The 20,978-nt window shown below is 46.3% G+C and overlaps 1 pseudogene; it reads left to right on the forward strand.

Moving 5' to 3' along the window:
• The first annotated feature begins 311 nt into the window (after nucleotides 1–311).
• Nucleotides 312–1,074, forward strand: LOC116813647 (cell division control protein 42 homolog; annotated as a pseudogene).
• The last annotated feature ends 19,904 nt before the right edge of the window (nucleotides 1,075–20,978 follow it).

A 20,978-nucleotide genomic window follows, 5' to 3' on the forward strand; every position in this document is an offset into this window, starting at 1 on the left:
GTGACTGTGTAGGCAAGGGATGGGGCCAGCTTTATAAGTCGCATTGACTCCTTAAAGCAGTCTGTTTATATCTGAAAGTACATCATTCCAGTCAAAGCCTTGCTAAAATAACCAGTGTCTCCAATTACGTCCTGTTACAAAAGAAAATACATTCTTATTGAACTTATGCAAATAACTATACTGCCGTAAATTAAGTATACTTGCAAATAGTTTTCAAATTTCTACAGAAATCAGGTAGACAGAAATGTACTTCAGAGTTTACTCACAGGACTGTACTTTACCCAACTGTGAAAAGCTGTAGAGTGCTGCCAACGCCCCAGTGAAGAAGCTGAGGTCAACATCAGATTTGAAATATTTAAAGTGGATACAAAATTATTTCAGCAATGCAGACAATTAAGTGTATTGTTGTGGGCAATGGTTCTGTTGGTAAAACATGCCTCCTGATATCCTGCGCAACAAACAGATTTCCATCGAAATATGTACCAACTGTTTTTGACAACTGTGCAGTCACAGTTATGATTGGTGGAGAACCATGTATCACTTTTTGATACTGCAGGGCAAGAGGATTATGACAGATTATGACTGCTGAGTTATCTACAAACAGATGTATTTCCAGTCTGTTTTTCAGTGGTCTCTCCATCTTCATTTGAAAATGTGAAAGGAAAGTGGGTGTCTGAGATAACTCACCACTGTCCAAAGACTCATTTCTTGCTTGTTGGGACCCAAATTGATTTCAGAGATGACCTCTCTACTATTGAGAAACTTGCCAGGAACAAACAGAAGCCCATCACTCCAGAGACTGCTGAAAAGCTGATCCGTGACCTGAAGGCTGTCAGGTATGTGGAGTGTTCTGCACTCACACAGAAAGGCCTAAAGAATGTATTTGATGAAGCAATAGTGGCTGCCCTGGAGCCTCCAGAACTGAAGAAGAGCTGCAGGTGTGTGCTGCTATGAACATCTCTCCAGAGCCCTTTCTGCACAGCTGGTGTCAGCATCATACTAGAGGCAATGTTTAACTCAAACTAAAAATTAAAAATTAAAATTCGCTTTTGCAATAATGACAAATGCCCTGCACCTACCCACATGCACTCGTGTGCGACAAGGCCCATAGGTATGGCCCCCCCTTCCCCCTCAGTCCTAGTTGATTTTGAGTAATTGCTTATTGTCTGAAAAGTGGTTAGTACAAGTTTTTGTTTTGTTGTTTCAAAATTTTTTTTGTTTAAAAGCAAGGCATGCTTGTAGATGACTCTGTAACAGACTAATTGGAATTGTTGAAGCTGCTCCCTGGTTCCACTCTAGAGAGTAATCTGGGAGATCTTAGTGTGTGTGTGTGTGTGTGTGTGTGTGTGTGTGTTTCTCTCCTCTTTTTGGGGGAGGAGTGTGTGTGGGGTTTGTTTTTTAGTCTTTTTTTTTTTTAATTCATTAACCAGTGGATAGCCCTTAAGGGGAGGAGGACGGATTGATTCCACATTCCACTTCCTAGATATGGTTTAGAAAACATGGTCCCCACCTGGGGCTCTCAGGAAGGAGTATAGTAAATGCCTCATTTAATAACAGGCTCCTTTTTGAAAGTTGCCTTTTCTCTCCACCTTTGAGTAGATCCAGTATTTGATGAAACTCATGAAAGTGGGTGGAGCCTGTCTTGCCCCTCCTCTTTTCTAGGACACACTATATGTGACTGTGACTTTCAAAGACATTTGTTTGCCATTTGCTGATTCTGGGGGGAAGTTAATTTCTAATTTCTTTTACTAATAAATGAAGAAAAGTATTGCACTTCGGAAATGCACCAAATGAATTGAGTTTGTAATTAAAAACTTTTTTCCCTGTCAGTCATTGTCTTATATGCTTAGCATAGATTTGCAGCTCAGTAGTATATGGTGTTCCTGGAACGCAGCTGAAGACCTAGTATGTAGACGAAATACCAGGGGTGGTGCTAGAAGACAGACATCTGTGGAATGATTCACAGCCTCTCATTAGAGGATGGAGGCCTGCTTCATTAAGAAGCTGGGAGAACACGTAACAACATGGGGACCAGTCAGGGGAATCGCCTTATTTCTGTTTTGCATATGAGGAACCCTAGAGCAGCCAGGTGAGGCTCTCTAGTTTAATAAAAATCATGGAAAGTCTTTTTTTTTTTTTTGAGATGGAGTCTCGCTCTGTTGCCCAGGCTGGAGTGCAGTGGCACCATCTCAGCTCATTGCAAGCTCTACCTCCCAGGTTCACGCCATTCTCCTGCCTCAGCCTCCCAAGTAGCTGGGACTACAGGCACCCACCACCACGCCCAGCTAATATTTTTTGTATTTTTAGTAGAGATGGGGTTTCACCGTGTTAGCCAGGATGGTCTCGATCTCCTCACCTCGTGATCCACCTGCCTCAGCCTCCCAAAGTGCTGGGATAACAGGCGTGAGCCACTGCGCCCGACCGGAAAGAGTCTTATGAAGACTCTTCATAAGTGTTAATAGGGATTTTATCAGCTTATTTTGGTTGCAATTTCCAATTTTTTTAAATGTTGAGGTAATCTTTTCCGCCTTCCTAATCCTAATTCTTGTAGATTCATTAGTGTTGAACCAATGCCTTCTCATGTCTCAATTCTTTGTATATGCATTTTTTTCAGATGTATTAAACAAAAACCCTTCACAAGGCAAAAAAAAAAAAAAAAGCTGTAAACAGCTCAAAAGAAAAAAAAGGTTTTCTAGACTCTGAAAAACGAAAGAATCAGCAACATTTCAAACAAAAATGCAATGAAATCCATTAGTTCAGTCTATGTAATTTACTTCTGTTCTGCTCAATATTCATGAACACATTAGCTGTCTGTAGGAGTCTCGGAAGTTTTCCCTCTATTCTAATGTCACAGTTGCCAAAGTTCTCAGAAACTTGCCTTCAAGAATACCTGTCAGAGTCCTATAGCTGATTATAAAACCACCTTGAAAATAAAGTAAAACAACTGTGGATGAGGAAATCTCAGAACAGCCACAATTAAAGTCTGGTCATCTCCGTGGTACATAATAATTTCACGTAACAATCCTAATTATTACTGATAACATATACTGAGACATATCAGAATTAGAGGAATCTTATACAATTTTGGAACACATACTAATAACATATTCATACAAATACAGCCCAAATAAAGCCAAATACCGTTTCATACTTGACAATGCTTCCTGTATGATTTTACCAAATAAACCAAATATGCCTCTTTTGGACTTTTATCAGATTTTCCAAAAGGCTAACTTTAGGCCAGGTGCGGTGGCTCACGCCTGTAATCCCAGCACTTTGGGAGGCCGAGGCAGGCAGATCACGAGGTCAGGAGATCGAGACCATCCTGGCTAACACAGTGAAACCCCGTCTCTACTAAAAATGCAAAAAATTAGCCAGGTGTGGTGGCGGGCGCCTGTAGTCCCAGCTACTCGGGAGGCTGAGGCGGGAGAATGGCATGAACCTGGGAGGCGGAGGTTGCAGTGAGCCGAGATGGTGCCACTGCACTCCAGCCTGGGCGACAGAGTGAGACTCCGTCTCAAAAAAAAAAAGGCTAACTTTAGAATTTGACTTTGGAAAGTTTGTCAGATATCAAAGGTTCAATCAAACATTTGATATTACAACATGAAAGTCTAGGTCACTATAAGTAAAGGGGAAAATCTTTACTCATTGACCGAGGGGAGACTCCACTTTCCAAACAGGACCCAAAAAAGATGGCATGAGGTCAACTGAATGTCCCCTCTTTCCCTCCCTTTTTTCCTGCTGTTATTCAAAAGGCAAACAAAAATCTTTCATTCTCTTTTAATATTACATCAAAATCTTATTCAAAAAGGAAACCCAAATTTCACCTTTCCCGTAATGTACTATTAATGTTAAATCTGATTTTTTTTTTTTTTTTTGAGACGAAGTCTCACTCTTGTCCCCCAGGCAGGAATGCAATGGCATGATCTTGGCTCACTGCAAACTCTGCCTCCCGGATTCAAGCAATTCTCCTGCCTGAGCCCCCCAAGTAGCTGGGACTACAGGCATCCACCACCACATCCGGCTAATTTTTGTATTTTTAGTAGAGATGGGGTTTCACCATGTTGGCCAGGCTGGTCTAGAACTCCTGACCCCAGGTGATCCACCCGCCTCGGCTTCCCAAATTGCTGGGATTACAGGCGTGAGCCACCACGCCAGGCCAAATCTGAATCTTAATAAAACCTTACAAACAAATCTATCCAATCTTACTTTGAACATAAGACAAAATTTCCATAAATGTTTTACAATTTTCTGTTAAACAGCAGATCAGCTCGCTAAAAAAGCCCTGTTATTCAAACACACGAGCTCAGATTCTGGCCCTGCATCAGTGTGCTTTTATTTCAATGTTCAACCTATTGAAAACTAAATCATCCCCTTTAAATCCTAGCCAACTTGCTCATATCCACAGAACATCCTGAACAAGATCAACCCTTCACAAACCCTTCACGACTTGCTTAAACCTTCAGTTTCGTCCCATTACTCTGTTAGGTTAGGGAGTCTCAAGTATGTGTTACACTGTTAACTCTTAGCAACTTTTATTTTTGCTGAAAAACCTGGTAAGCAAGCAGTTTTCACCATGTATAAGATTGGAGGGCCCAGGCAAGGAGATTGCTGCAGATAATGTATGACTCTTCCCAGCCTCACCAGGGGACCTAGCTAACTCCATGTGTCCCCAGGCTTTCCCTACAATCTAATGGCTATAAAACAGACAAGTTAAACACTTATTAAAAGTCATAGAAGCAGTTTATGGCCTTAAAGCATCCAGCAAACAGTACTAAGCATTCCTAATTTAGACCAAATATGTAAACTTCTTAGCAATAATCTTTTAACTGTCTTTATTTTTCAAAGATTATCAGTCACATGACCTAAGAGGCATTAAAGTTTCTATTTTTCTGACAGTGTTTGATTTAAGCACTTGCTTTTATCATTTAACTTTTATTTTAAGTTCAGGGGTATATGTGTAGGTTTATTATCTAGGTAAACTTGTGTCATAGGGGTTCATTGTACAGATCATCTCATCACCCAGGTACTAAGCCCCAGCACCCATTTGTAGGGAAAAGAAAGAGAGATCAGACTGTTACTGTGTCTATGTAGAAAGGGAAGACATAAGAAACTCCATTTTGACCTGTACCTTGAACAATTGCTTTGCTGAGATGCTGTTAATTTGTAACTTTGCCCCAGCCACTTTGCCACAACTTTGAGCTCACAAAAACATGTGTTGTATGGAATCAAGGTTTAAGGGATCTGGGGCTGTGCAGGACGTGCCTTGTTAACAAAATGTTTACAAGCAGTATGCTTGGGAAAAGTCATCGCCATTCTCTAGTCTCAATAAACCAGGGGCACAATGCACTGCGGAAAGACGCAGGGACCTCTGCCCTTGAAAGTGGGGTATTGTCCAAGGTTTCTCCCCATGTGATAGTCTGAAATATGGCCTCGTGGGATGAGAAAGACCTGACCGTCCCCCAGCCCGACACCCGTGAAGGGTCTGTGTTGAGGTGGATTAGTAAAAGAGGAAAGCCTCTTGCAGTTGAGATAGAGGAAGGCCACTGTCTCCTGCCTGCCCCTGGGAACTGAATGTCTTGGTATAAAACCTGATTGTACATTTGTTCAATTCTGAGATAGGAGAAAAATCGCCCTATGGTGGGAGGTGAGACATGTTGGCAGCAATGCTGCCTTCTTATTCTTTACTCCACTGAGATGTCTGGGTGGAGAGAAACATAAATCTGGCCTACGTGCACATCCAGGAATAGCACCTCCCCTTGAACTTAATTATGATATAGATTCTTTTGCTCACATGTTTTTTGCTGACCTTCTCCTTATTATCACCCTGCTCTCCTACCGCATTCCTCTTGCTGAGATAGTGAAAATAATGATCAATAAAAACTGAGGGAACTCAGAGACGAGTGCCGGAGCAGGTCCTTGGTGTGCTGAGTGCCGGTCTCCTGGGCCCACTATTGCTTCTCTATACTTTGTCTCTGTGTCTTCTTTTCTCCGTCTCTCGTCCCACCTGACAAAAAATACCCACAGGTGTAGAGGGGCAGGCCACCCCTTCACCCATTACTTATTTTTCCTGATCCTCTCCCTCCTCCTACCCTCCAACCTCCAATAGGCCCCAGTGTGTGTCATTCCCCTCTATGTGTCCATGTGTTCTCATCATTTAGCTCCCACTTATAAGTGAGAACATGCGGTATTTGGTGTCTGTTCCTGCCTAAGTTTGCTAAGGATGATGGCTTCTAGATCCATTCATGTTCCTGCAAAGGATATGATCTCATTCTTTTTTATGGCTGCATAATATTCCATGGTGCATATGCACCGTGTTTTCTTTATCCAGTCTACCATTGATGGGCATTAGGGTTGATTCCATGTCTTTGCTATTGTGAACAGTGCTGCAGTGAACATACACATTTATGTATTTTTATGACAGAATAATTTACATTCCTTTAGGTATACACTTGGTAATGCGATGGCTGGGTCAAATACTATTTCTGTTTTTAAGTCTTTCAGGAATTGCCAAACTGTTTTCTACAGCGGTTGAACTAATTTACATTCCCACCAACAATATATAAGCATTCCTTTTTCCCTATTACCTTGTCTTGTCAGCATCTGATTTTTTTTTTTTTTTTTTTTTTTAGAGAGTTTCACTCTTGTGGCCCAGGCTGGAATGCAGTGGCATGATCTCGGCTCACTGCAAACTCTGCCTCCCAGGTTAAAGCGATTCTCTTGCCTCAGCCTCCTGAGTAGCTGGGACTACAGGCATGCACCACCATGCCCGACTAATTTCTGTATTTTTAATAGAAACAGGGTTTCTCCATGCTGGCCAGGCTGGTCTTGAACTGACCTCATGATCCACCCACTTTGGCCTCCCAAAGTTCTAGGATTACGGGCATGAGCCACCACACCTGGACATTTTTTGACTTTTTAATAATGGCCATTCTGACTAGTGTGAGATGGCATTTAATTGTGGTTTTGATTTGCATTGCTCTAACAATCAGTGATGTTGAGCTTATTTTAATATGCTTCTTGGCCACATGTATGCCTCACTTTGAAAAGTGTCTGTTCGTGTCCTTTGCCCACTTTTTCATGGGGTTGTTTTTTTCTTGTAAAGTTGTTTAAGTTCCTTATAGCTGCTGGATATTAGACCTCTGTTAAATGCATAGTTTGCAAAAACTTTCTCCCATTCTGTAAGTTGTCTGTTCACTCTGATGGTAGTTTCTTTTGCTATGCAGAAGCTCTTTAGTTTAATTAGGTCCCATTTGTCAATCTTTGCTTTTGTTGCTATTGCTTTTGGTGTCTTCATCATGAAATCTTTGTCATTTCCTATGTCCAGGATGGTATTGCCTAGGTTGTCTTCCAGGGTTTTTATAGTTTGGGGTTTTACATTTAAGTCTTCAATCCATCTTGAGTTAATTTTTGTATGTGGTAAAACACAGGGGACCAATTTCATCCTTCTGCATATGGCTAGCAAGTTATCCCAGCACCATTGATTGAATAGGTAGTTCTTTCCCCATTACTCGTTATTATTGACGTTGTTGAAGATCGGATGGTTGTAGGTGTGTGGCCTTATTTCTGGGCTCTCTATTCTGTTCCTTTGGTCTATATGTCTGTTTTTGTACCAATACCATGCTGTTTTGGTTACTGTAGCCCTGTAGTATAGTTTGAAGCTGGGTAGGATGATTCCTCCAGCTTTGTTCTTTTGCTTAGGATTGTCTTGGCTATTTGGGCTCATTTTTAGTTCCATATGAATTTTAAAGTAGTTTTTTCTAGTTCTGTGAAAAATGTTATTGGTAGTTTAATAGGAATAGCATTGAATCTATAAATTGCTTCAGGTGATACGGCCATTTTAACAATATTGATTCCTCCTATCCGTGAGCATGGAATGTTGTTCCATTTGTGTCATCTCTGATTTGTTTGAGCAGTGTTTTGTAATTCTCCTTGTAGAGCTCTTTCACCTCACGGATTAGCTGAAGTCCTAGGTATTTTATTCCTTTGTGGCAATTGTGAATGGGATTGCATTCCTGATTTACCTCTCAGCTTGACTCTTGTTGGTGTATAGGAATGTTAGTGATTTTTGTAAACTTATTTTGTATCCTGAGACTTTGCTGAAGTTGTTTATCAGCCTAAGGAGTTTTGGGCCAAGATTATGGGTTTTCTAGATATAGGATCATGTTGTCTGCAAACAGGGATAGTTTGGCTTCCTCTCTTCCTATTTGGATGCTTTTTAATTTTTTTTTTTTTTTTGAGACAGGGTCTCACTCTGTCACCCAGGCTGGAGTGCAGTGGTGCAATCTCAACTCACTGCAACCTCCACTTCCTGGGCTCAAGTGATCCTCCTGGTTCAGCCTCCTGAGGAGCTGGGACTGCAGATGCAAGCCACCATGCCCAGCTAATTTTTTGCTTTTTTTTTTTTTTTTTTTTTTTTTGTAGAGACGAGGTCTCACTGTGTTACCCAGGCTGATCTCAAACTCCTGAGCTCCAAGCAATCCACCTGCCTCAGCCTCCCAAAGTGCTGGGATTATAGGAGTGAGCCAGCATGCCTGGACAAGATGCCTTTTATTTATTTCTCTTGCCCGATTGCTTTGGCTGGGACTTCCACTACTATGTTGAACAGGAATGGTGAGAGAGAGAATTCCTATCTCATGCTGGTTTTCAAGGGGAATGCTTCCAGCTTTTGGCCATTCAGTATGATGTTGGCTGTGGGTTTGTCAGAGATGCCTCTTATTATTTTGAGGTATGTTCCTTCGATATCTAGTTTATTGAGAGTTTTTAACATTAAGGGGTATTGAATTTTATAAAAAGCTTTTTCTGACTCTATTGAGATAATCGTATGGTTTTGTCTTTAGTTCTGTTTATGTGATGAATCACAAGTGTTGATTTGTGTATGTTGAACCAACCTTGCATCCCAGGGATAAAGCCTACTTGATCATAGTGGATAAGCTTGATGATGTGCTGCTGGATTCCGTTTGCCAGTATTTTGTTGAGGGTTTTTGTATCGATGTTCATCAAGGATATTGGCCTGAAGTTTTTGTTGATGCTGTGTCTCTGCCAGGTCTTGGTATCAGGATGATGCTGGCTTCATAGAATGAGTCAGAGAGGAGTCTCCCCTCCTCAATTTTTTTGGAATCATTTCAGCAACAATGGTACCAGTTCTCCTTTTACATCTGATATACTTCAGCTGAGAATCCATCTGGTCCTGGGCTTTTTTTCATTGGTAAGCTATTCATTACTGATTCAATTTCAGAGCTCATTATTGGTCTGTTCAGGGATTCAATTTCTTCCTGGCTCAGTTTTTTGTTTTTTGTTTGTTTGTTTGTTTCTGAGACAGAGTCTTGCTCTGTCACCCAGGCTGGAGTGCAGTGGTGCAATCTTGGCTCACTGCAACCTCCGCCTCCCAGGTTCAAGCAATTCTCCTGCCTCAGCCTCCTGAGTAGCTGGAATTACAGGCACCCGCCACCACGCCCAGGTAATCTTTATATTTTAGTGGAGATGGGGTTTCACCATGTTGGCCAGGCTGGTCTCAAACTCCTGATCTCAAGTGATCCACCCACCTTGGCCTCCTAAAGTGCTGGGATTACAGGCATGAGCCACCATGCCTGGCCCTGGCTCTGTCTTAAGGGGGTGTATATGTCCAGGAATTTACCCATTTTTTCTGGATTTTCTAGTTTATGTGCATAGAGGTGTTCATAATATTCTCTGATGGTTATTTATATTTCTGTGGGGCCACTGCTAATATCTCCTTTGTCATCTCTGATCGTGTTTATTTGGATCTTCACTTTTCTTCTGTATTAGTCTAGCTAGTGGTCTATCTATTGTATGAACTTTTTCAAAAAACCAGCTCCTGGATTTGTTGATCTTTTGAATGGTTTTCATGTCTCAGTCTCCTTCGGTTCTGCTCTGACTTTGGCTACTTCTTGTCTTCTGCTAGCTTTGGGGTTGGTTTTCTCTTGGTTCTCCGGTTCTTTTAGTTGTGATGTTCGGTTGTTAAATTGAGATCTTTCTAACTTTTTGATGTGGGCCTTTAGCGCTATAAATTTCCCCTTAACACTGTCTTAGCTGTGTCCCAGAGATTCTGGTATGTTGTACCTTTGTTCTTATTAGTTTGAAAGAACTTCATGATTTCTGACTTAATGTCATTATCTACGCAAAAGTCAATCAGGAGCAGGTTATTCTATTTCCATGTAATTGCATGGTTTTGAGTGAATTTCTTAGTCTTGATTTCTAATTTGGTTGTGCTGTTGTCTGAGAAATTGGTTGTTATGATTTCAGTTCTTTTGTATTTGCTGAGGAGTGTTTTTTGTTCAATCATGTGATCTATTTTAGAGTATGTGTCATGTGGCAATGACAAGAATGCATATTCTGTTGTTTTGGGGTGGAGAGTTCTGTAGGTGTCTGTCAGGTCCATTTGTTCCAGTGCTGAGTTCAGCTCCTGAATTTTTTTTGTTAATTTTCTGCCTTGATGATCTGTCTAATATTGTCAGTGGGGTGTTAAAGTCTCCCACTATTATTGTGTGCAAGTTTAAATCTCTTTGAAGGTCTTTAAGAACTTGCTTTATAAATGTGGGTGCTCCTATGTTGGGTGCATACATATTTAGGATAGTTAGGTCTTCTTGTTGAATTGAACCCTTTACCATTATGTAATGCCCTTCTTTGTCTTTTTTGATCTTTGTTGGCTTAATGTCTGTTTTGTCTGAAGTTAGGATTGCAACCCCTGATTTGTTGTTTTCCATTTGCTTGGTAGATTTTTCTTCATCCTTTTATTTTGAGCCTATGGATGTCATTGCATGTGAAATGGATCTCTTAAAGACAACATACTAATGCGTCTTTGTTCTTTATCCAGCATGCAACTCTGTGCCTTTTAATTGGGGCATTTAGCCCATTTACATTCAAGGTTAGTATTGATATATGTGGCTTTGCTCCTGTCATCATGTTAGCTGATTATTATGCAGATTTGTGTGGTTGCTTTATAGTGTAACTAGTCTGTTACTTTGGTATATTTTTGTAGTGGCTGGTAACAGTCTTTCTTTTCCATATTTAGTGCTGCCTTCAGGAGTTCTTGTGAGGCAGGTCTGGTGGTGACAAATTCCCTCAGCATTTACTTGTCTGAAAAGGATCTGATTTCTCCTTCACTTATGAAGCTTAGTTTGGCCGGATATGAAATTCTGGGTTGGAATTTCTTTAGGAATGTGGAATATTGGCCCCCAATCTCTTCTGGCTTGTAGGGTTTCTACTGAGACATCTGCTGTTAGTCTGATAGGTGTTCCTTTGTAGGTGACCTGGCCTTTCTCTCTGGCTGCCTTTAACATTTTTCCTTTCATTTTGACCTTGAAGAATTTCATGATTATGTGTCTTGGGGATGATCTGCTTGTGGAGTATCTTACTCTGCGTTTCCTGGGTTTGGATGGCAGCCTCTCTAGCTAGGTTGGGGAAGTTTCCATGGATGATATCCTGAAATCTGTCTTCCAAGTTGCTTATACTCTCCCCATCTTTCAGGGACACCAATGAGTCATAAATTTGGATTACAGAATCCCATATTTCCTGGAGGTTTTGTTCATTCCTTTTCAAAGTTCTTTTGTCTCCATTCTTGTCTGACTGTCTTATTTCAGAAAGCTAGTCTTCAAGCACTGAGATTCCTTCCTCCACTTGGTATATTCTGCTATTAATACTTCTGATTGCATTATGAAATTCCTATAGTGTGGTTTTCGGTTCTATCAGGTCAGTTATGTTCTTTTCTGTACTGGCTATTTTGTCTGTCAGCTCCCGCATCATTTTATTGTGACTCCTATCATCCTTGGATTGGGTTTCCACGTACCCCTACACCTCAACGATCTTGGTTCCTATCCATATTCTGAATTCTATTTCTGTCATTTCAGCCATCTCAGCCTGGTTCAGAACCCTTGCTGGAGAGGTGGGGCAGTCATTTGGAGGAAAGAAGGCACTCTGGCTTGTGTTGTCTGGGTTCTTGCACTGGTTCTTTCTTATCTTTTGGGCTGATGTTCCTGTGCTCTTTGAAGTTGCTAACCTTTGGATGATTTTTTTTCTTTTATCCTATTTGATGACCTTGAGGATTTGATTGTAGTATAAGTTGAATTCAGCTGACTGGCTTTGTTTCTGGAAGATTTTAGGGGGCCAAGGCTCAGTTCCCAACTCCTGGACTGTGTCCTCTAACTCTGGGAGACTGGTATCAGGCATCAACTTTGTTCTCTGGCTCCTGGAGATTAGGAATCAACTGCACTGAGGGATCGAGGTGCTCCTGGACTACTGGTCACTACACTCTGATAGGTGGTGCCAGCCAATGCATTTTGCAGTGCAGTGGCAGTGGGATCCATTCTTGTTTGCACGTGCCAGCAGCCGTGGTGGCAGCAGCACAGGGTGCATGTTCATTGGCTGTGGCAGGGTGCTAGCAGGTGCTGGGGTGCCTGCCTCCACGCAAGTGTTCACCACAGTGGCAGAAGCAAGCACCTGGGGGGCAGGGCCCCCTGCTGGCGACAGCCATGCTGGTGGTGGTGTTGGGATGGAGGTGGGGCACTGGCAGGCCCAGGCCTATGGCATTCTTTGTGCCCCACAGGCCGAGGTGGTCCCTGTTCCCTGTGCCTAGTTTCACTCCCACAAAAGTGTTGGTGCAAGAGTGGGGTGCAAGAGAAGTGGGGCTGGCTGGCTCTGTGTCTGCCAAGCCTCCAACTGCAATGGCAGTCAGCAGGGAGCGTGGGGCAAACCATACTCCTGACACAGCAATGGCAGGGCAGGGTGCAAACACACAGGTACACTGGTGTGCAAGGAAAGCAAAACCCACCTGCACAGACATGCACCGGCAAAAGCAACGTGGGGGGTAACAGTGGGCCCTGGAGAAGCTGCAGTGTGGGAGGCAGTGGGCAGGCTGGCACAGGGATGTGGGGGCCACCCTGCTGGAGCTCTCCACCAGTCAGACATGGTCCACCAGTGCAGAAGCTATGCTGCAGGCCCCCAGGGCACCCAGAGTGCCCTGCAAGCAGGCGTGGCCAGGCCGGGGCCCTGGGAGAGGCCAGCAAACCAAGGCATGTTCGGGTCAGACTGGCCCCATCTGATGGGCAAGACTGCCCCGCAAAGATCATATACAACAGCTCCCCAGGGCTAAAATCTCCTATGGGAGGAATGTGAGCCTAGGGGATGGCCCTCCACTACAGACACGCTCCTGCACCAAACCCTCCCGGCTCCGCCTCAGCTGGCTGCTGCCGCCACACCTTCTCTAGGCAGCTCTCTCTGCCACCTCGAGTGTCTATAGTGGTTAATCTCCTCCTGCCGGGATTCCAGAGGCCCGTAGTGACAGCGGGCTCCTCCTTGCCAGTACAACTCACCCATTCTCCCTGAGTCTTGGGGACCAGTAACGAGTCCCAGTGCGCAGTGGCCCCCCGCAGAGTTCCCAGCTTCTTCCCGCTTTCCCGCTTCAGCCTAGCTTCTGTGTCCTGCTGCAGTCCACTCCGGGTGCCTTCCCTCTGAAGATCTGTTGGAAACATGCCAGTTGTCTCCGCCCCTCGGTGGCTACGTGTTGGCTGTCTTCCAACTTTTAGCCTATTTTTCTTTAATTCAGTTAATTAGAGCTTTTTTTTTTTTTTTTTGAGATGGAGTTTCACTCTTGTTGCCCAGGCTGGAGTGCAATGGCGTGATCTTGGCTCACCGCAACCTCAGCCTACCAGGTTCAAGTGATTCCCCTGCCTCAGTCTCCTGCGTAGCTAGGATTACAGGCATGCGCCACCATGCCCAGCTAATTTTGTATTTTTAGTAGAGACATGGTTTCTCCATGTTGGTCAGGCTGGTCTTGAACTCCCGACCTCAGGTGATCCACCCACCTCGGCCTCTCAAAGTGCTGGGATTACAGGCGTGAGCCACTGCGCCCGGCAATCAGAGCTCTTTTATAGAAAGCCCAGGGGCAACACATTAAATACACAGACAGAAACAAAGAATCAAGACAGAATTCCATTGACTAAGAAGTGTTTAGAGAGGGAGCAGAGGCTTTTAAACAATATCTGCACAAATATAGCCCAAATATCAGCTTTAATGAAGTTGATTTCTAACTACAGAGCTCTCAAAAGAAAAGTCCTTTTAAAATCTGGCTGGGCATGGAGGCTCACGCCTGTAATCCCAGCACTTTGGGAGGCCAAGGTGGATGGGTCACCTGAGATCAGGAGTTCGAGACCAACCTGGCCAACATGGTGAAACTCTATCTCTACTAAAAATATAAAATTAGCCGGGCATAGTGGCAGGCACCTGTAATCCCAGCTACTCGGGAGGCTGAGGCAGGAGAATTGCTTGAACCCAGGAGGCGGAGGTTGCAGTGAGGCAAGATCACACCATTGCACTCCAGCCTGGGCAACAGGAGTGAAACTCCATCTCAAAAATAAAAATAATAATAATAAGTCTTTTATTACCAGATTTCAGCCAGAACAAAGGGCCAATATTTCTGGCTTTTGAATTGTTTTACTCAAGGTAAATAAGTGAGCCTTAACTAAGAGGATGACTTAACCACAGATATTCAAAGTGTCTCCAAAGAGAAGTGATTTTTACAAGGTCTAAAATCTCCCCAAAGGTAGTTCAAGACAGAAAATCAGAAGCTGTCCATGGAGGGGAAAATAATCAATAAGCAGCAAAAGTCCAGCAAGTATTAGACCACAAAGGACTCACTCCCAAAGCCAGGAACTGAACTCAGGCTGCTATTGTGAAGAACCCCCAAAGCCTTAGCTAGCTGACCTCTAGCACAAGGTGACTGCTGGTGTCTTTCCCAGGACTCAGTTCCAACAGCGACTCAATCCAAAAAGCCTGCTAAAGTCCAGAGGCAATTTTCCAGGTTTTTACCATATTAGCAAAAGGTATTTCCAGAAAAGGAATAAAGCAGATATCTCCGTGATCCCCAAGAATTCACTCTCAGAAATGGGCTTAAGAAAGTGATAGACGGCCGGGCGTGGTGGCTCACACCTGTAATCCCAGCACTTTGGGAGGTCAAGGCGGGCGGATCACGAGGTCAGGAGATAGAGACCTTCCTGGGTAACACGGTGAAACCCCGTCTCTACTAAAAATACAAAAACAAAATTAACCGGGCGTGGTGGCGGGCACCTGTAGTCCCAGCTACTCGGGAGGCTGAGGCAGGAGAATGGCATGAACCCGGGAGGCGGAGCTTGCAGTGAGCCGAGATCGCACCACTGCACCCCAGCCTGGGTGACAGAGCGAGACTCCGTCTCAAAAAAAAAAAGAAGAAGAGGAAAGTGATAGACAGTAAAAGCCCTGTAGGGACGAGACCTTTTAAGACAAAACTCTTGCGAGGGCTCAACACACTCAGGGGAAGAACAAGGCAACTCATTTCTGACTCCTGGTCCTCTTGGACCAGCCGCCTGATGTGAACTTGAAAATTCCTGCCCTCCGGATGGTGGAGACCGGGAGAGAATTCCTGCACATGGTCACAAAGTCATGCTTTCAAGGACATAAACCAAGACAAGACGGAAACTTCCTCCAGTTTTTGCTCCAGGAACCCGCAGCGAAGTTTGTCACTGACCAGCCTGTGGGACCAGGTTGAGCAGTGGGCTTCCAGGGGTCCTAAGCTCGTGTTTATCCTGTGGTACCCCTCTTTATGACAGAACAACAGAGAAAGACGAATTCATAGCACAAGGCACTCCAGATTTGCTACAGCCTCAGACTAGCCTCACAAATCCTTTTTCTCATTAATAAACAGTGGTTTTTACCATTCACTCAACCAGTATGCACACAGAGAGAGGGCCCAGAAGCCTGGCTGGTGATGAAGGGGTGGCCTGCCCCTCCACACCTGTGGGTGCTTCTCGTTAGGTGGGACGAAAGACTTGAGAAAAGGAATAAGACACAGAGACAAAGTGTAGAGAAAGAAAAGCAGGGCCCAGGGGACCGGTGCTGTGCTTACAGAGGACCCACACCGGCCCCGGCCTCTGAGTTCCCCTAGTATTTATTGATAATTATCTTTACCATCAAAAAGATAAGGGTGTGACTGGACAATAGGATCATTGTAGGGAGGAAATCAGCAGTAAGACATATGAACAAAAAATCCTTGTAACATCAATAAGTTTAAAAGAAAATGCTGTGCCTTGAGATGCATATGCGAACATCTCCATAAACCTTTTAGCAGTATTGCTCCAGCAAGCCCCACATTATTCCTATAGGCGGTTTTCTCCTTACTCAGTAAACAAAGCACACAAAGGGTTTTACCCGGAGATGTCTCATCACCCAGGGACAGGCAGGAGACAAATGTTTTTCTTTTTCTCTAGATTTAAGAGAATGGTGATGACCTTTAACCATAAGCAGCCTTTAGGCACTTGTTTAACAAAGCACATCTGCACCGCCCAAAATCCTTTTAACCTTAAGTCACCACAGCACATGTCTCTTGCAAGGACAAGGTTGGGGGTAGGGTCACAGATTAACAGCATCTCAAATACAGAACTAAATGGAGTCTCTTATGTCTACTTCCTTCTATATAGACACAGTAACAGGCTGATCTCTCTTTCTTTTCCCCACAGGTAGGGCATTATTATTATTATTATTATTTTTGAGGTGGAGTTTCACTCTTGTTGCTCAGGCTGGAGTGCAATGGCGTGATCTCAGCTCACTGCAACCTCCGCCTCCCGGGTTCCAGTGATTCTCCTGCCTCAATCTCCCAAGTAGCTGGGATTACAGCCACCCACCACCACACCTAATTTTTTTTTTTTTTTTGTATTTTTAGTAGAGACAGGGTTTCGCCATGTTGGCCAGGCTGGTCTCGAACTCCTGCCCTCAGGTGATCCCCCCTCCCCGCCCGCCTCGGCTTCCCAAAGTGCTGGGAGTACAGGCATGAGCCACCGCGCCCAGCCCGGTAAGACATTCTTACCCCGTTGCTGGCATGCCAGGTTTTTGGGTTCCCTTTCCCTGGGCTGCCCTGGTGACCCTGCTCACAGCACCAACCACAGCTATGGGGGCAAAGCCGCATCACAAAGGAAAATCACCTTTTTCCACTTCATGGAATCACAGGGGGGAAAAGCCTCTCAATTTTGCAAGATGTTGCCCAGTGAGCTGCATGGGGAACCGCTAGAATTAACATTTTCCATCCCAGCTGTTGCAAAATACAACGAAACAGACACAGGTCACCTCGCTCAGCAGCCAACATCGACCTCACAAGGCTCAGACTTGCCCCCTGTGGTCCGTGGTGTCTTTGATGCACTCAAGGTGGGGAGGGATGACCTCTGACCGGGAATTCAATAGGTGGTCTTTGGGCCAGATGGACGAGCGGACGGTCACCCACAATCAGGCCTGTTGAGCTTCCACTAACAATTCCTTCAGGGCTCACCAAATGGGACCACACAAATAAGGAGGCTTCTCTGAGTGAGGCTTGCTGGACTTCCGTCAGCGACTCCTTCAGAGATCCTCTCCACGTGTTCAAACACACACACGACACCACCACAAGTGTTTCCATTCAGAGGCACTCACCATGCAGAAGCCGGTTCCAGCTGTCATGGGGCCCAAAACCAAGTGGGGGTGACAGAAAGGGAAATAAGATCTTGGGTCCCCAGACTCACTATGCCAAAGGAAAAAGTTAAGCTTGGAAACTGAGTCATGCAAAAAACAAAAACAAAACCAAAAAAAATACCCTGCCTTTCCTTTTGTTCTTAAATAGACAGCTACAAGACAGAAGGCTACGTGTCTCCCCAGGTGGCCTCCCTCACCTGAAAATGTAAATGAATAACAAATCAGCCAGGTGTGGTGGCTTGTGGCTCACGCCTGTAATCCCAGCACTTTGGGAGGCCGAGGTGGGTGGATCACCTGAGGTCAGGAATTCGAGACCAGCCTGGCCAACATGGTGAAACCCCCATCTCTACAAAAATACAGAAATTAGCCAGGCGTGGTGGTAGTGCATGCCTGTAATCCCAGCTACTCAGGAGGCTGAGGCAGGACAATCGCTTGAACCCAGGAGGCGGAGGTTGCGGTGAGTTGAGATTGCGCCACTGCATTCCAGCCTAGAGAACAGAGTGAGACTCCATCTCAAAAAAACAAACAAACGAACACAAATCAACTGTTCCTCTGGCCCCGCTTTCATCTGCAACCTGGAGAGCAGTGGACACTGATCAGAGCCTCACAGGAATATGACCCTCCCTTTTTTCCTTTCCTCCTTCCCCTCCAGCCACTTCTTTCTTTAAATATTGAAGCCCCAAAACCCTCTTTGGAAAAGGAGTGGGCTGCATACCCTACTGTGGTTTCTGCCTCTTTTTCCCGGGCATGGCTTCAACCTTGGCAAAGTAAACCTCTGAACTGGTTGAGACCCGTCTCAGTCACTCTGTGGGAGGGGCCTCCCCTGGGGTTGGGGAAGATCTCCCAAGAGGAGGCCAAGCAGCAACTCGGGGAGGCCTGGAGCCAACTTTGGTTTCAGGGTTGAGCCAGGGTCAAGGTGGCAGTGGAAGTTAGAGGAAGAGCCTAAGGCCCCAGTAGTGGGAGCAGATGCTGAAACCCCCGGGAGCACTTTGGACTGTGCCCTAGGAGACGCGGGAACCAGGCCTGAGAGCAGAGTACTGGCAGCTGCACGTTGGAATGTGAAGCCTGGACGCAGGGAGGTCAGGCAGCCAGCTCATGGCAGCCCAGCCAGAGAGTCAGCCTGCTCTTCCCGCACTGAGCCAAGGCTGGGAGACAGCCTACCTCCCGCCCGAGCCAGCAGGCAGGTCCCAGCCCAGCCTGCCCCGTCCCGCCCTAGCCTGCCCCGTCCCGCCCCTTCCCGCCCCAGCCTGCCCTGTCCTGCCATCTGCACTCCCCGTCAGGCCTGCTGGCCAGCTTGACAGTCCCTGCCTTCCAAGTGACACAGGCAGCGGCAGCAGGGGCTGGATGGGGGAGGCCAAGAATCAGGGGCACTCCCCCACAGGACCCCTGAATTGTGGCCAGAGAAAGGTCAGGGCAGGATGAGGCCCGTGGCCACGGGCAGATCTCAGGTGGCTGACCTGTCCTACGAGCACACAGGGCCGGTGTGGCTCCTTCCCTCTTGAATCCAGAAAACAGGGCAGAGCTCATCTGTGGCCTCATCTGCCAGCCCCAGTAAGCGCGGGGCTCCGTGAGGCTGCCGGCTCATTCTTCCTGGGGCAGCAGCATCTGGCTTTCTGGCTCCAGATGCCACCTGCTGGGCCAGGCCTTCAACCAGGTCCCTCCTGACAGCAGGCACCCCTGAGTCCAGACCCGAGACAGAGCTGGGAGGCAGCCTGCAGCAAGCGTGCCCCAAACTCCACGTGCGCCTAACCCGGTCCTGCGAGGGGAAAGTGCTCCTGAGCGTCTGGGAGGCAAGGGCAGCCCGGTCAAGGCTCCCCCTCTCGCTGGAGGCCCACCGCTCACCCTGACCCACGGGACGTCCCCCCACAGGCCCCACCAGCCTCCTCCCGTCATCTGAGACGATACCAGGACAAAAGTCTCCCACAACTAGGGCCAAAGACCTCTTAGTTATGGAAGTCTCCCTGAGCCTATTCTGGTTCGGAGGTTGCCTGATTAAAAATTTTAAAAGTTAAAAAAACAAAAGCCTCCGCATGAGAGCAGGCCCGTCCCGGTCTTATGATCTCTCTGCTCTGGCAAGAGAGAGAGTGCTGTAGGAGGAGGAGGCCGTGTGAGGAAGTTCCGTGAGGAGGGAGAGAGGCCTGTGAGAGGAGGAGGAGGAGGAGGATGTGAGAGGAGGAGGACCCTGGGAGGAGAGAATCCTGTAGAGGAGGAGTGTCGTGTGGGAGGAGGAGGACCCTGTGAGGAGGTGCCGTGTGAGAGGAGAGTGTGCGTGAAGGAGGACGTGTCATGTGAGAGGAGAGTGCCGGGTGAGGAGGAGGAGGGTGCCTTGAGAGGGAGGATCCGAGGAGGAGTATCCTGTGAGGGAGAGGAACCTGGTGAGAGAGAGGAGGGTGTGTGGGGAGGAGGAGGACCCTGTGAGGAAGGAGGAGGGAGTCCTGTGTGAGGAGGAGGGAGGAGTGCCGTGTGAGGAGGGAGGAGTGCTGTGTGAGGAGGAGGGAGGAGTGCCGTGTGAGGAGGAGGGAGGAGTGCCGTGTGAGGAGGAGTGCTGCTGTGTAAGAAGGAGGTAGATGTGTGGGGGTAGAGTTGGCATTCGGCCAGGTTCCTGACTGAGGACTCCATGGCCCTTGTTACAGTTATGGGTAGAAATGGAAACCCTGTGAGGTCTCCAGCTCCCCTTGCACCTGCCCCAAGGCAGGTCTCCAGTCCTCCCCACTCTTTCTGATCATGGGCCCAAAGAGGCTCATTCAGAGAGGATCAGTCCCCTGCCCTGGGGGCAGGAATGCTGAGCACAGAGCGGTTTCCTGGAGGGCCCACGTGGGTGGCATGGAAGTTCCCCACCCCTTCCCGGAGACCACGCCCTGTGCCTCTCCTGTGTATCCCTTTATAATTAACTGCAAATGTGTTTCTCTGAGTTCCCTGAGCCACTCTTGCAAGTCAATTGAACGCAAAACAACGGGGAGGGGCTGCAGTATTGCTGGGAAAGAGGGTCCTGATCCAGACCCCAAGAGCGGGTTCTTGGATGTTGTGCAGGAATGAATTTGGGGTGAGCCACAGAGCGCAGTGAGAGAAGCAGGTTTATTTGAAATGGCTCCGTTCCAGAGTGGGGCGTGCTCAGAAAGCAGGAGGAGGAGGGCCTGTCCTCTGTTAGTGCCTGTGCTTACCAGAAACCTGGAATGTGCGGATGCGCTCACTAAGGAGAGGGGCTGTGGGTGCCATCAGTGACCGTTCATCCTCCAACCTCAGGCTGCTCATTGGAATGATCTCTGAGTAAAGTGGCCTGCACTCTTGGGTTACCTGGACAGTCTGCGGGCTTGCTGGGAGGTGCCCCATATGGCCACAAATATTCTGTAATTATAATTGGTGTCCATCTTGAGACGTGGCTATTTTTAGACCATAAGCATTAACCTTATAGGTGCCTTGTGAGTGCCTCCTACTCACTTCCAGATGGAGTCACTCTGGTCATGTTTCATTAAACCAGAGGCCTGGTGAGC

The sequence above is a fragment of the Hylobates moloch genome, unplaced genomic scaffold, assembly GCF_009828535.3.
Source record: "Hylobates moloch isolate HMO894 unplaced genomic scaffold, HMol_V3 SCAFFOLD_9, whole genome shotgun sequence".
Taxonomy (NCBI): Eukaryota; Metazoa; Chordata; class Mammalia; order Primates; family Hylobatidae; genus Hylobates; species Hylobates moloch.